The sequence below is a fragment of the Rutidosis leptorrhynchoides genome, chromosome 4 (assembly GCF_046630445.1).
Source record: "Rutidosis leptorrhynchoides isolate AG116_Rl617_1_P2 chromosome 4, CSIRO_AGI_Rlap_v1, whole genome shotgun sequence".
Taxonomy (NCBI): domain Eukaryota; kingdom Viridiplantae; phylum Streptophyta; class Magnoliopsida; order Asterales; family Asteraceae; genus Rutidosis; species Rutidosis leptorrhynchoides.
In genome coordinates, this window is record NC_092336.1 from 115,015,225 (window position 1) to 115,031,927 (window position 16,703).

A 16,703-nucleotide genomic window follows, 5' to 3' on the forward strand; every position below is an offset into this window, starting at 1 on the left:
TTTATATATGTTTATGACTCGAGCAATTAAACCTATAACTCACCAACATTCGTGTTGACTTTTTAGCATGTTTTATTCTCAGGTCCTTAGAATGCTTCCGCTGTGATGTGCTTGTTGCCTGCATGGAGTCTCTCATGCTTTGTACAAAGTTTATTGCATTCAAAATAAAACTGCGTTGTGTAATAAATAACTGGACTGTGATGTCAACCTGTAAATTAAAGACTTTTGTATTTCGGGGTTTTGCTTATACCTAAGCACTCGCCCACATGTTTATAACTTTCTATGTTTAGAAAGTCACTTATTTTAATGAATACAATATTTTATCAAAACGTATCATATAGAGGTCAAAACCTCACTGTGGAATCAATGATTAACGTGCCGCGTCAATAGCGATTTTGACGGGTCGTTATAGTAAGTGTTTGACTTGTTCGAAAGTTAAAGCCGAGCATCAGAGGCCTTCTGGATTACTGCAACAACTGGAAATCCCACAATGGAAGTGGGAAAGGATAACAATGGATTTCATTACTAAGCTGCCGAAGACGGTGGGCGGATACGATACCATCTGGGTTATCGTTGACCATCTTACCAAATCTGCACACTTTCTAGCGATGAAGGAAACAGATACAATGGAGAGACTTGCTCAATTATACATCAAAGAGGTTGTATCTCGTCATGGTGTACCTTTATCGATCATCTCAGATCGCGATCCCCGTTTTGCTTCTAGATTTTGGCGTTCTTTGCAAGAAGCCATGGGAACTCGTCTTGACATGAGTACTGCTTATCACCCTCAGACTGACGGGCAAATTGAACGCACAATTCAGACTTTGGAAGACATGTTGCGTGCATGTGTCATTGATTTTGGAAAGGCCTGGGAAAGGCATTTGCCGTTAGCCGAATTCTCGTACAACAACAGTTATCACTCGAGCATTAATGCTGCACCTTTCGAAGTGTTGTATGGCCGCAATTACCGATCTCCTATTTGTTGGGCCGAAGTAGGCGAAAAGCAAATCACCGGACCCGAGGTAGTCCATGAAACAACGGAGAAGATTGCTCAGATTCAAGCTAGACTTAAGACTGCTCGTGACCGTCAAAAGAGTTATGCCGATCTTAAACGTAAAGACTTTGAATTCAACGTCGGTGACCGTGTAATGTTGAAGGTTACACCTTGGAAAGGTGTGATCCGTTTTGGAAAACGTGGAAAGTTAAACCCACGATACATTGGTCCTTTTGAAATCTTGGAACGTGTTGGACCCGTTGCTTACCGTTTGGATCTACCAGCACAATTGAGCTCAGTTCATCCTACCTTCCACGTGTCAAACTTGAAGAAGTGTCTTGCTGCACCCGAACTCATCATACCACTTGAAGAACTTATAATTGATGACAAACTTCACTTTGTGGAAGAACATGTTGAAATTATGGATCGAGAGATCAAAACTTTGAAACACAACAAGATTCCGATCGTCCGAGTGCGATGGAATACCAAACGAGGACCTGAGTTTACTTGGGAGCGAGAGGATCAAATGATGCGGAAGTATCCTCACCTTTTCCCGACTCCTCCATCTACCTCATCTTAAAATTTCGGGACGAAATTTTCTTTAACAGGTGGGTAATGTAACGACCCTGGATTTTCCAACGTTAATTATTAATAATTATTATTATTAATACTTGTGATTAAACGAATGTATGTTATTACATTTACATGTTGCCATGATTGCCCGTACTTGACTTTAAATGCCCGAAACGTCTTTGTGACACACGAAACTTTCACGAATAATATTTTTAGAATATTATTTACATTCATGATTAATTTAATTAATCATTTTAATTAACTATGGCTACTAGTTAGTTACTTGGTCTTTAATTGGATTAATTTGTTAAATAGTTGAACTTGGGCTTTTATTAGTGTTATGGACTCATGTTAGTGGACTTAAAGAGCACACCCTACAATTTAAATGGACTAACTAGCCCACTCTTTCATGTAAGTAATACTTGGAACTAAACTAGAAGACTTAACTTAGTAAAGGATCTAATTACTTGTTCATTCCCATGCATGCACCCATTTTAACCAACTTTAAAGGCTTTAACATACAAGTGACTAGTGTGCAAACTTCTTCCTCCTTATTCCCTCAAAGCTGTCGGCCTAGGGCCTTGAGATGTGTTCAAAATCTTTTTTTTTTACTACTTGTTCACTAGTGTACTCCTTCACTCTTCACACACACAAGTTACTTCACATTTTCTCTCATTACTTTCTCTCATTTTTCTCTCTAACACTTGTAAGCATTATGAACATTTCTCTTTTCTTTTCTTGCTTAAAAACCGTAAACTAACACCCCTTAATCATCATCATCACTTGTTCTTTGATTATTGTTTTATTATTTGTTGTTGTTATTACTTACTAGTTGTTATTTATTATTTACTTACTAGTTTCAAGAATCAAACTTACTAGTTTCATTCTTCTTTTATCTTGTAATTTCAAGAACACTCAAGAACTAAACTTACTAGTTTATGTTCTACATATGTTGTTTTAAAGATTGTAAGTTCATGGTGATAAAAATCATACTTGTGAATCATGTTTGTAAACTTAAAAGTTTACATTCTTAAAGATCAAACTTTAGTTTGAATCTTTAAAGTATGAACCACCATGAATTATTTACTTGTTTACTTAGTTTATTACTTCATATTATGCACTTTAAATTTATTTTTGTTGATTAATATTGGTCAAATGTTACTAGTTAACTTTGATCTCATTAATCTTGAACTAAAGTTAACTTTAAAAGTTCAAGAACATAGAAGTGTAACTCTTTAGTTATAACTTCATACACTTGTGTTAGATTTAACTTAATAACTTTAGATCTAGACTTTTGGGTCATGGATCTTCAAGATCTAACTAAGAACTATGTTCTACATCTTAAGATCTTGTTTAGTTAGTTTACTTTCAAGTTTATAGTTCAATATTACTTTTATATTTCATGTATGTGTTAAATCTAAGACTTTGATGTAACTTTGGTTCATCAAAACACTTGCAACACTTAAGTGAGTTGTGCTTCATGTTTTAGACTTATACTTGGGTTATGATGGTCAAACCTTGGTTAAAATGATGCAAACACATCAACGAGTTGTACACTTGAAGCTATATGCATCAAGGATGAGAACCATGATAAGCATCGAGCACCAAGAACCACCGGAACCTACTGACCCTACTGTTCTACTGTTTCTGTGTCTGACCCATATGACCTGGGCTACCGTAATTATGATTTTCAGATAGCTCTGTTCGATTAGATAACTTTTCATATAGGACTCGTCTTAATTCGAGTTACGGTTTAGGATTTATGGCCCTCCGATCGTCACTATGTCCATTTAACGTTGTGCTGAAAATTCTGACCTACTCGCACTTAGACCGTCGCCACGGTCAAACGAAGATGAGTTTGCTTCTGTAATTTTTACCACAATTAAAGACTCATATACGGAACCATGGCCACTGGTCTCACCTTATTTCAGTAGGTATAGAGGCCGTGGTGACTGACTGAACTCAGCCTTTGTTTTAAACTCTTTTCATGAACGAAACTTACTTTACACCTTTTGTTTGATGATGAATGATGATGACCCTTAAGACCTTATTAGCATACTTTTAAAGCTTTTCGGACAATTTACTGACTTAGTGATATTTGACTTAGGTTGAGGACCCGTTTGGACAACCTACATACTTGCTTACTTTCCTACTCATACTTTACCGCTACTTTATCATTGTGAGTTATAGCATTCCCTTTTTACTTTAACTTATTTTGGGAACTGAGAATACATGCGGATTTTATGTTTTTACATACTAGGCACGAGTACTTAAACTTTATATATGTGTGGGTTATATAACGGCAGAAACATTCCCTTTAGCTCGGTAACGTTTAGTCATTGATTTTTGAACCGGTGAACGCGAATCTTAGATATGGATACATAGGGTTTGACATTCCCACTCGGGCTAGTAGCGCTAGCATTTAACGGGTGTTTAATACTTCTTAGACATACGCACTTGTCAAGTGTACTTTCAGGGGGTATAAACGTTAAGTTAGTTACCAAGTGCCCACGGTTAACATATACTTTATCATACTGTTTTGAAACACTCTTTGTAGCACTGAAATCTCGTGGCCTACCTTACTTACTGTTATACTTAAACTATAGCTCACCAACCTTTCTGTTGACGTTTTTAAGCATGTTTTTCTCAGGTGCTTAAGGTTATTTGCTTCCGCTGTCGTGCTAGTCTTGCCGTAGACACCCGCTGCTCTAGTGTTATCACCGCATGAACGGTTTATCTTGCATTCAAACTTTAATACATTTGAAACTATGTTATGTAACGACCTAAGGGTCACATACATTTATTCATGCTTGCTATTCGTAGAAGCATATTGTTGGTGTAAAACAATTGACGTCGATTATGACGTCATCTTTTTATCGTGAATGCAACTTCTTTTATTACAGCATATAATACTTAACCTTGTAATGATCCTGTTGTTAATAATTCGTACACGATGGTTTTGTACGGGGCTTCACAAGTTATATTCATCTTTCTTTATATTTTCTCTAAAAAATAAAAAATTTCTTATATTTGTGTTTCATTTAAATCATTAATTATATTTATCGTACTTTAGTGGTTTAAATGTGATTCCATGTAACTAAAAAATAAACAACTTACAAGTAATCAATATCTTTACATGTTTAATAGTTGTTTACTATTTGTTATATAAATTAGTAAAAAATGTGACTTTTAGTCGCATAAACTATTAAGAAATATTACTTTGATCGTCTTTGTTAAAAATAAAATAAATTTAAATGGATATGGATGATTATCCATTAACTCGCTTCACCCGAAGGATATCCATATCAATGGATGAAATTTTTATAAATTGATATGGATATGGATATGAACTAAAAACATAATTAGATATGAATATGGATACGACCTCATCCGATCTATATCCGATCCATTGCCATGCCTACCTGATAGTATCGATTTGCCCCTCTGATCTTAAAGTCATGAATCCAAGTCTACATTATATATCTATTCGTAGAAAAAGATGTGCATGATTACCTAAAAATATATAATATATATATATATATATATATATATATATATATATATATATATATATATATATATATATATATATATATATATAACTAGTTTTCGAACCCTCGCTTCGCGCCGGGGGTTCGATTTTTCAATGTATTTTATTGCGTTTAGTTTGTAAAATTATTTCGTAACTAACGATGATTTCTTTGAAGCGCAACTCGAGTCGAACTAAAAGGTATAACTCGTGAAAGATTTAAATGTTATTTTAAATTAACAATATATGTGCATCTCCGCGTTTCGCTATGGAATTGTCGACTTTTAAAAATTTAACGCAAAATCAACGTGTATGAAAAGTACCCCAAAAATTTGGTGTTTTTTAAAAAGCGTCTGTTTTGCGTATAATTAATGACATTGTGTTCCTAAAATTATTTCGAGTTTAACGATGGTGTCGGAAAAATTTAACTCGTTGCGAGCGAGAGGATATAACCCGTTGAATATTTTGGTGGAGTTTATTTAAGATTTTTTATAAAAATGGTTATTTGACACTTTACCCCCCTGTTTGGGGGGTCGATTTGATTTTTTTTTAAAAAGGGGGGGGGGGGGGTTGGTTTGTAAGTGAAACTAAGGGGGGAAAAGTGAAAAGACGAAAACGCCTCTAATTATTATTAACTAGAAAAAATTTGACCGCGCGTTGCTGCGGTTGTATTCGGCGCGCGATCGAATTTGAATATACCTTGTTTGGTACCTAATATATCTAATAGGTTGGGTTGTTTGTTGGACGTGTATGTATATGTATGTAATTTAGCCCAAAATATTTAATTTTTTAACGATATCCGTTTCGCGTATAGTTAGTCACGTTGTGTTCGTAAAATTAATTCGAGTTGAAAGGTGGTCTCGGAAAAATTTAACTCGCACTGAGCGTGAATATAGAGCCCGTTATTTAGTGTTTTTTTAACGATGTCCGTTTCGCATATAGTTAGTCCCGTTGGGTTCGTGAGATTTTTTCGAGTTGAACGGTGGCTTTGGAAAAATTTAACTCGCACCGAGTAAGAAGATGGGGCCCGTTATAAATTTAGGTGGAATAAGTTTTTTTTATTTTAATAAAATTATATATTTACATTTTTTACCCCTGAAAAAGTGTAAAGGTGAGGAGGCGATGTGTAAATTGTGCGAAAGTTGGGGGCTCTTTGTAGTGTGAACGCAAACTCAAAACGACATTGCGTTATAACTGAAACGACCAAAAACCCCATGACATTTAGTATGTAGGGATAATAATTATTTTTATCTAATAGATAGTATAGTGATATATATAATATATACTCTGTATAAATATAATATATAAATAAATACAATAAAATTGGATGTATAATAGAGTTTTGATGTTACATACGTGAAAATTTACTTATTTGATTTTTGTCACGTATGTAACATGACTCGAACAAGTTGCGGGTGTAGTTGGCTCAGTCAGCTCAATATTTATATACTCCGTATATATTATATGAGATTAAAATTAGAAATCGAACAAAAATAGAAACTATATTTGGTATTTCAAGAAAGAAAAAGAGGGAGGTGATGATGATGTGTTTATAATGAAAAAGAAGATGCGGTGGGATACGGGTAACACCCACCTTTTGGCGTGATCCATTCGGCATTAAAAGTTGGTCCATCATGTTGAACGTGAAACTGACGTGTGTTTGGGGACCATCTGACCATCTCTCTACGTTATCTTTATCATGAGGTGATATTTTGCGTTTCACCTCTTTTTTAATATATTCACCATAATTTTTTTTTTTTTTAAAAGCAGATAGAAATTTTATTAATAGAAAACAAATACTACATATTACAATAAACACAAGCAAGCATATTAGCAACTCCAAACTCAAACCCACCAAGTAGACAACTTGATCACAAGCCGGACAAGCATGAGCCACGGTGCTGAACCTCAGCAACAAAGGGGCTCAAAACCCACCCATTTAGCCACCACCTTGAACAGAGCTGTCTCAACAATTCGAAGGCCCTAGGCGAAAATAAAAATATGCCCTCACACACGTTTAATTTTTTAATACATATAAAAAGATAGTACTCCGTAATACTTAAATTTATCAATTTGTATATACTTACAATGCATTTAACTATTTAAAATAACAATATTACAACTTTAATTGACATTTTTTATTTAACTAAATATAATATTTTGAGAAATATATATATATATATATAAATATATATATATATATATATATATATATATATATATATATATATATATATATATATATATATATATATATATATATATATATATATATATATATATATAAAATTGTGGACCCTTCAAACTTTTTGAACCCTAGGCGGTTGCCTATCTTGTCTATGTCCAAAGACGCCTCTGACCTTGAAGTAGAATACGAGGTCAGGTTGTAGCAGGCCCGATACTAGCAAGCTATAGATTGTATAAAAAACAAACGAAATACACGAAGTTTTAGAAAATATTTTCCAATAAAAACTAATAAGAAATTTTTACTCCTACGTTCCAATAGATAGTGCACATATAAAAATCATGTTTAAGAAATTTCATATTACACTATACTATTTCTAATTTTACAAGTCTACTCTTTCTTTTTTTCTTATTCTTTAAGTTTATATGCAAAAGTTAAGGTATTAAGAAACGTTACCTCATTACTTTTATTTGTTAATAGAAGTGAACTATTTATTTAGGAGAACTCAAATGAAAAATACTATGATTAATTTAGTACATTTGAAAATGGATATAACAAAATTCATATTAGAAATATCAATTCCCTTCTCCAAACCCTTTTAAAATTTAATTCAAATACGCCTTAAATATAGTAATTTTTCCGATCTCGAATTATTATTTGAGTTTACTTTTTATTAGATTTATAATATTATTGTGATTGTGAGTTGTCTATTATACCCTTGGTTAAATGAGTTATTTTAATTAATTTAAGTTATTATAAAGAGTAAAGAGTAAATTTGTTTTTATATTAAAGTCATTTTCAATTCTAAAAACGGGTTTAACTGAAAACTGTTATATTTCAGTAGGCTTATAACTACCTTTAGTGGCCTGGTTCAATATATTCAAATTGAAAGAACCAATAAAAGAGAGATGTGTTGTAGAAGATATAGGAGAGAAAGAGGTTGAAGAGAGGTGTGATGTATTTAATGTATATGTGTGTTTTTGTAACTTACATTATGCACATATATATAGTACAAATTTTACTATCCATATTTGACTAATTACCATCCATATTTAACTACTAAATTTACAACACTCCCCCTTGGATGGTAATTTTTTTAAAGAACAATTAATACTGCCTCGTTAAAAACCTTGCTAAAGAAAACCCAGTGGGATAAAACTTTAGCTAAGGGAAAAAGAGTGCAGTATAGAGTTGACTCCCCCTCAAGTAGACAACGCTGAGTCGTCACATCTTTTGAACTTGCCTCATGCCAATATTGTGAACGTATGTTTTGAAAACAGCGATTGACAGTGCTTTGGTATAAAGATCAGCAGAGTTGTTGATTGAACGTATCTCATTTTAATCTGGTTGTCTTTTACGAGATCTTGAGTATATGAGAAGAATCTGAGATTTTCATCTGAAACTGTATCATCTAAATCTTTTATGTACAAGTTTGACCCATGTGATTTGTCTACAGTCTCCTTCATGGTTTGCTCAAACTGTTGTTTCAATTCCTATTCCCTTTCAGTCTTTTTCTGAGCCTTACCAATATACCATTCTTTTCCATCAAACTTATGACCGTTAAGACCGTTTATAGCTTTAGCGCCTCGTCAGCATTTATGTTTTGTTCTATCATTTTTGATACTCTTCTTTCATTTGTACTATGTAAGCTGTATTATCTTCATAGATAGTTGTTGGGCTTTTATAGCCTTCTAGTCCACAAGAATCAATAATGATTTGTATCATTGATCTTAACTAAAATCATTCCTGAGTAGCTTCATGTAATGCAATCACTTCGGCATGATTTGATGATGTTGCAACAAGTGTTTGTTTTGAGAACGTCATGATATTGCGGTGCCTCCATTTAGGAATACATATCCAGTTTGAGATTTAGCTTTATGTAGATCAGATAAATAATCTGCATCTGTATAACCAAATAAATCTTGTTTCGAGTTGTTAGAATAAAATAATTATAAATCAGTAGTTCCCCTAAGGTATCAAACTATTTGTTTGATCCCATTCCAATGTCTTTTGGTAGGGGCTGAGCTGAACCTTGTCAACAAATTAACTGCAAAAGAAATGTCAGATCTTGTATAATTTGTAAGATACATAAGAGCCCCAATTGCACTAAAATATGGAACTTCTGAACCAAGAAGATCTTCATGATCTTCTAGAGGATGAAATGGATTAGTATCAATATTAAGATCTAACAACCATATGAGTACTTAATGGTTTTTGTCTTGTCCATATTAAAATATTTTAAAATCTTTTCGGTATAAGTTGTTTGATGTATAAGTAAGTTATTAGTTATATGCTCAATATGTAAATCAACGTAATACTTGATTTTTTTTTATTTTAAAATCTTTCTTTAGAAGTTGAATGGCTTCATAGATTTCTTTATTTAAGATAATTGATATAAACAGCTATGATCACATATCCGAACATTGTTTTTATAAAACACACGTGCAAATAAGTTTATATGTATACCCTTTTCTTATCAAGTAGTAATATAATCGATTATACCACATACGTCCCGATTGTATAAACCCATTTAGAAATCTTTGTGATTTAATGGAATATATTCCCTTGGGTTTTGCATTAGATGCTTATGATACCTTAACCCTTCAGGTATATTTATATATATATATATATATATATATATCACTATTAAGTGATCCATACAGATAAGTAGTAACAACATCCATGAGATGCATTTAAATAACTACCAGGTTGATTAAGTATCTAATAAGTAATTGTATTCATTATAGGAGGATAAGTTTTTCTCCTAATTCATTTCTGGTCTTTGTGGGAAATCTTGAGTTACAAGTCTAGTTTTGCCTTGTAACTTCATTTACACATTTCTTTTCGGATAAAAATTCATTTGTATCCCATTGTTTCACATCTTTAAAAGTGATAACGATTGATCCAAAAACTTTTCTTTTATTGAGCGATTCTAATTCAACTCGTATTGCTCCTTTCCGTTGAGTTCAATCACGTCTATTTTGATATTCAATGACAGATTTTGGTTCCAGATCATCATCTTTATTCATGATGTCATTGTAACATTATATGAAAATATCTCATCAAGATTTTTCATTTCATTTCAGTTTCATAATATTGCATAATTTATTGCAATTTATGTATTTACATTTATCAATATCCTCTACAGAAGGAGTATTGATTTGTGGTTCTTCTTGAACACTTTCTTTTACCTCATTATCAGCTGATTTTCTTTTTCGAAGATTTTTATCTTTGGAACCAATTGGTCTCCCACGTTTCTGCCGTAGCAAAGACTCATGAGTGACATTATTGTCAGCTTTTGTAATTTTAATTCTAGCTGAAGCATTTACTGCTGGTATATATGATTTAGTCACTTATTTTTTGTATCTTTAAATGCATAAAGTAATTAATTTGCAAGTTCTTGCATATGCATTATATTTGAACTTTCTTTTCGCATTCTTTTGTGCGATGATCAATATTCCTTAATTGATGTTCACACCATGAAACATCATTTTATTTATATTTCATTTCTCCCCCTAATATAGGGAACAATGTTTCATTAAAGTGACAATCGACAAAACTTGCTGTAAAAACATCACCCGTCATGGGTTTAATATATCTTATGATTGAAGATGTTTCATATCTAACATATATTTCAATCCTTCTTTGAGGAACCATTTGTTGTGGTTGTTCAATTAAAAATACACTGCACAACCAAATGTTCTAAGATGGAAAATATTTGGTCTCCACCAAAATTAAGTTGGTAATGGAGAATATTTATAACTTGCACTTGATTTAATGCGAATTAATGTCACATCATGTAAATTTACATGTTCCCATATAAATATTGAGAGTTTTGTACTCATTTCTAATTGTCTAGTTATTAGCTGTAAGCGTTTATCTATTGATTCAGCTAAACCAATTTTGTGTATGCACATGAGCAACTGGATGTTCAACAACAATCCTTGTAGACATATAATAATCATTAAAAGCTTGAGATGTTAACTCACCAGCATTATCAAGTCTCATCTTTTTAATGGTGTAATCAGAATAATGTGTTCTTAATTTAATAATTTGTGCAAGAAACTTTGCAAATGCCATATTACGGCTTGATAACACACAAACATGAGACCATGCGTTAGATGCGTCTATTAGAAAAATGGTCCACATGATGGATGAATTGGTCCATATATATACCCTTGAATTCTTTCAAGAAACATTGGTGATTATTTCTCAATGTGCTTTTCATTAATCGCCATATGTGCTTTTCATTAATCACCATATGTGATTTTCATTAATCACCATATGTGCTTTTCATCATATATCATTTTCACCATATGCGCTTTTAATCATATGTGCTGCGCTTTTCGTCATAGGCACTTTTCATTATATGCGCTTTTAATTATATGCGCTGCGCTTTTCATCATATGCGCTTTTTATCATATGCGCTTTTAATCATATGCGCTGCGCTTTTCATCATATGCGCTTTTTATCATATGCGCTTTTAATCCTATGCGCTGCGCTTTTCATCATATGCGCTTTTTATCATATGCACTTTTTATCATATGCGCTTTTCGGTGCTACATAGATATTTCTCATTTTCGATTATCATTGACTGATAATCATATCCATTATGATATATATTAGAGAAACTTAACAAATTTCTCTTTGATTTGGGAGAAAACAAGACATTGTTTACCAAAAAATTCGTACCATTTGGTAATATGAAATTTTGCCTTTTTCGTTCCTTATATCAAGTTTGCAAGAGCTGATATAGTATTTATAATTCCTTCATTTCATTTAAATCAATGAAATATTTCTTAGATTTGATCATAGTGTGTATGTTACTACTATCTGCAATACATAGGTCTTTACCATTTAATTGATGTTGTATTTCAGCAGGATTCATACTAAAACTTCAAACAAGATAAGCAAATAATGAGTTATATTTCAGCAAGATAATCAAATTATATTACCTGCAAACAAGTTATAATCTGAAGTACATAAAAGATAACACTTAATAAAACATATGCGTTATGGTCTAAAACCATTTATTTATGAGTGATACATAAAAAAAACTAGGCATCTTAGAAAATTCAAACCATTCAAGTCTCAAGGTAGCTCAGGGTTAATTTAATCAAGATTTGTCAACAGATTCACTCTCGTTTTCTTTTCTTTTCTTTTGGGACTTATTTGTAGAGCTAAACAAGATGTTCATGTATTCAAGAAATACTAGACTGATGATCCACGTTACCAGATCATTAATAAGAATCTCCGAAATTCTTATAAGAGCGTCTACTAATATCTTTAATTCTATTCTTTCATGGATCACCGTTATTATTATTATTATTATTATTTTTTGATAATTAATATCGTATCTATCTTTGAGTATTTTCCATAATACACTTGGATTTTCGATCATATAATATGTAGATTCTAAGGACTCGTCAATATGTTTGCTAAGAAAAATACTTACTATTGCTTTCTTTTGTTCGGAATAATTGTTATTTTCATTCAGGGTTTCTAAAATACCGTTTGATTCGAGATGTTTTTCTACATTCATAACCCATGTTAAGTAGTTGTTCTCACTTGTTCTAAATGAGCAAATTTAATCCTTTTCAAATTCGACATTTTCTATTATCAAAAAGATGAATAACATAAATCATAATCATAATCAACTTCTATTCATAGACAAATAATAAAATGAAATTAGAATCATTTTAAATTCATAAGTAGCAAACAACAGAATAATGGTATGATTACAAATAATAAAACCACAAAGGCAGGATAGAATATAGGTTCACCCGGTGGTATATTAGCAACAATGATGATAGTTAATATGACCAATACAATAGAAAAAATCATCCTTGTGTGAATCATTTTTACAAAAACTTTTTGAGAGTAGTAATCTGAAAAATGAAGATTGATTTGTGAAAATGTGAAAACGGAGATGTTTATTTTATATTTGAAAAATATAGTTGTTGTAACGTCGTCAGTTGACGTTAACAACCGTTATGTATATATGACCGTTGTAACGTCGTTAGTTGACGTTAACGAATAAAGTCTCTATATCAAAAATCGTATGAGTAATATAAAGGACAAGATTTTTTTTTCCTTATTTTAACTTTTAAGATTTACTTTTAATAAAAATACAAACTACTTTTTCTTATTTTAACTTTTAAGATTTACTTTTAATAAAAATACAAACTACTTTTTCTTATTTTAACTTTTAAGATTTACTTTTAATAAAAATACAAACTATTTTTTCTTATTTTAACTTTTAAGATTTACTTTTAAGAATAAACATTAGTATGCATGAAATAAATAATGATTAATTGCATAAGTAATCATAAATGTTAGATAACATATAAAGACCCCATCGTATTCGTATTGATCGGAATTAATCTCGACCCATGGTACCGTGTTGTTAAATGACGTGTTGCGTACATAAAGTACCGTGTTGTCAAATGACATGTTGCGTACAATCATGAGGTCTTATTAACATAAATATAAATGTTAGTGAAGTTAATAAGAGTTAGATTACAGAAAATATAATTCAGGCGGTATAACCGACCATATATAACTTAAATAACATAAATAAAAATGTTAGTGAAGTTAATAAAAGTTAGATAATTTCTTACCTTGATTAGTGACGTGTGCTTGCTTAGATAAACCTTGATTATACGGAGCACTTCGTGCTGATAACGTGTTATATTTCAGTAGGCTTATAACTACCTTTAGTGGCCTGGTTCAATATATTCAAATTGAAAGAACCAATAAAAGAGAGATGTTTTGTAGAAGATATAGGAGAGAAAGAGGTTGAAGAGAGGTGTGATGTATTTAATGTATATGTGTGTTTTTGTAACTTACATTATGCACATATATATAGTACAAATTTTACTATCCATATTTGACTAATTACCATCCATATTTAACTACTAAATTTACAACAAAAATTAAGTAGATTTTTATTGTTATTTATAGTAAATGACAATATTTTTGAAACAAATCAAAATAGTAAGGTGGATAATTTTTTGAGGCGAGAGAGTATTACGTATTATTAACTTTTGACATACAGTTTTAAGATAATTATGTGATTTTTTACTAGGGATTTAGATGTTACTCATTCTTAACGTCGTAAATTAAACAGCCTGGCAAAACATCATATACGTACATTAAGCTCGGTAGATTAATTACTTACATGATTGTTTAGAGTACATGGAGTAGTTAATTTTTTGGCGTTGCTCTCAGGTACGTTGAGATTCTCGGGTTCCACCACTCCGCCCTCGACATTCTAAGTCGGCATCACTGGACAGACCTCGATTTTTCAAGGTTCCACACGTTGGGTTCCGCCTTACAAAATATATGTGGATCAATAAGGAAACATTTATAAAACACTAAAATAAAATAAAATGTAGAATTGTTTTTTTTTTAACTTTTTTTTTTCAAAAGTCACAACCCAATGTGTAATTATTGGGATTAAATCTTGAAAAACCTTGTGAACATTTCATATAATGTAGAATTTAATTAAATACATATTTATAGTGGTTAACTTTTATTTTAATAATAATAATAATAATAATAATAATAATAATAATAATAATAATAATAATAATAATAATAATAATAATAATAATAACGCTAAGTGATATTTAAACGTAATTTATAGTGTTTACATGTATAAAATCATGCAATTTAAAAGTTCTTGCAAAGTTGTGATTCTGAACTTTTTATAGTTCTTGTTTAAACATAATCACGTAGTAGTAGTAGTAGTAGTAATAATAATAATAATAATAATAATAATAATAATAATAATAATAATAATAATAATAATAATAATAATAATAATAATAATAATAATAATAATAACAGCAACAGCAGCAGCAGCAGCAGCAACAACAACAACAACAACAACAACAACAACAACAACAAGACATAATTAAACTCTTCGCCCCTGTGGTTTATACCAAACAACACTCCTCGTCCTTTTGCCCAAAAGTTTACATCCCTCGTCCTTGTAGTATTAACTTATTACATTCCTCGTCCCTCTGTCTAATTTCTGTCAATTTCATCCGTTAAGTGTACTCATGTGCTAGACATGTAAGGGTACTTTCATCCTTTTTCATATTTCTTCTCCATTTTCATTCTCTTTCATCTTCCATCTCTTTCTCAATATATGAACCCTAATAAAATCAAATCCAAATTACAATCCAAATTAAAAACCAAATCAAGACTCCTAACTAAAATAAAATCCAAATCAATAAAACCATAAAATCTCATATATGATCTTCAAAAGTATCCCCATGCCTGATTTTGGCTACTGATCCCTTTTCTTCAACCTTCATTAACATCGATTCAAGACTAAATAAGGTATCATTCCGGACTAAAATTTATCATCTTTTCTAATTGATTTTTGCTAAAAAAAAAAAAAATCAACCCCTTAAAACAAATAGACAAATTAAATTGATGGTTATATGAAAATATATGTTAAAAATCATAACCAACATCATATAAACCACAAAATTGAAACAAACGATTCAATGTGCATTTATTTTTCAAGGAGAGAGAAGAAATAATGTCAGACTGGTACACGGTCAATTCTACGGTCGACCGTGTGGTTGGCCGTATGAGATCTGACAGAAATCTATGTTAATTTAACAGTCCAATTTAATTCATTTAAATAGATACTATCTAAGAAATATTTAAATAGTCAAACATTTAATTATTACAAAACAAATTATTCAACCAACATTGTAGTAAGTTCATCTTCTCCCACTTCCTTCACCTCTACTTCTCACATCGTTACTACTTCGATATGAGAAGGCCCTTTTCGCTTTCTTCAATAGCAGTCGAATCTTGGATTGATACTTCTTTATCTTAGCTTGATTCAGGTAGATTCGTTCAGATTTTAAATCATGATCCAAGCCATAAAAAGGATCATTAGCTTCATCCGAAAACAGTTGTTCATCACTGTCGGATATATCTTCTAAGTTGATTTGTGAGTTGGTCATAGCTTCATAGACCCTTTCAATCTCATCAGAGTCATCTTCATCATCGCATCCCATTAATGTTAATGTATGGCGATTAAATATTTGATTGATTGGATTTATGTGAATGTCATCTGTTATTCTTAATTTTTCGAATAACTTTGTAAGATGCATTCCATAAGAAAGAGCTCTTGTTGAGTCCTTTGGTACATTGCTCATTCGTGTGGCCATAAAATAAGCCATGTTCACTTGAACTTGCATTTCTAGACACCAAAGGAGAGCCATCTGAATATCGTGAATATGCGAACGATTTCCCATTTTACAGTAAACATTGTAGTCGATCACTGTGTTCCATGTGCGGAACTTCTTTCGCAGGTGTTTGCCCAATACTCCTCGACTGAATTTCTTCGCTTGGAGCGTTGTCTTCACACAGTGTTAGAATAACAGCGTTATTAT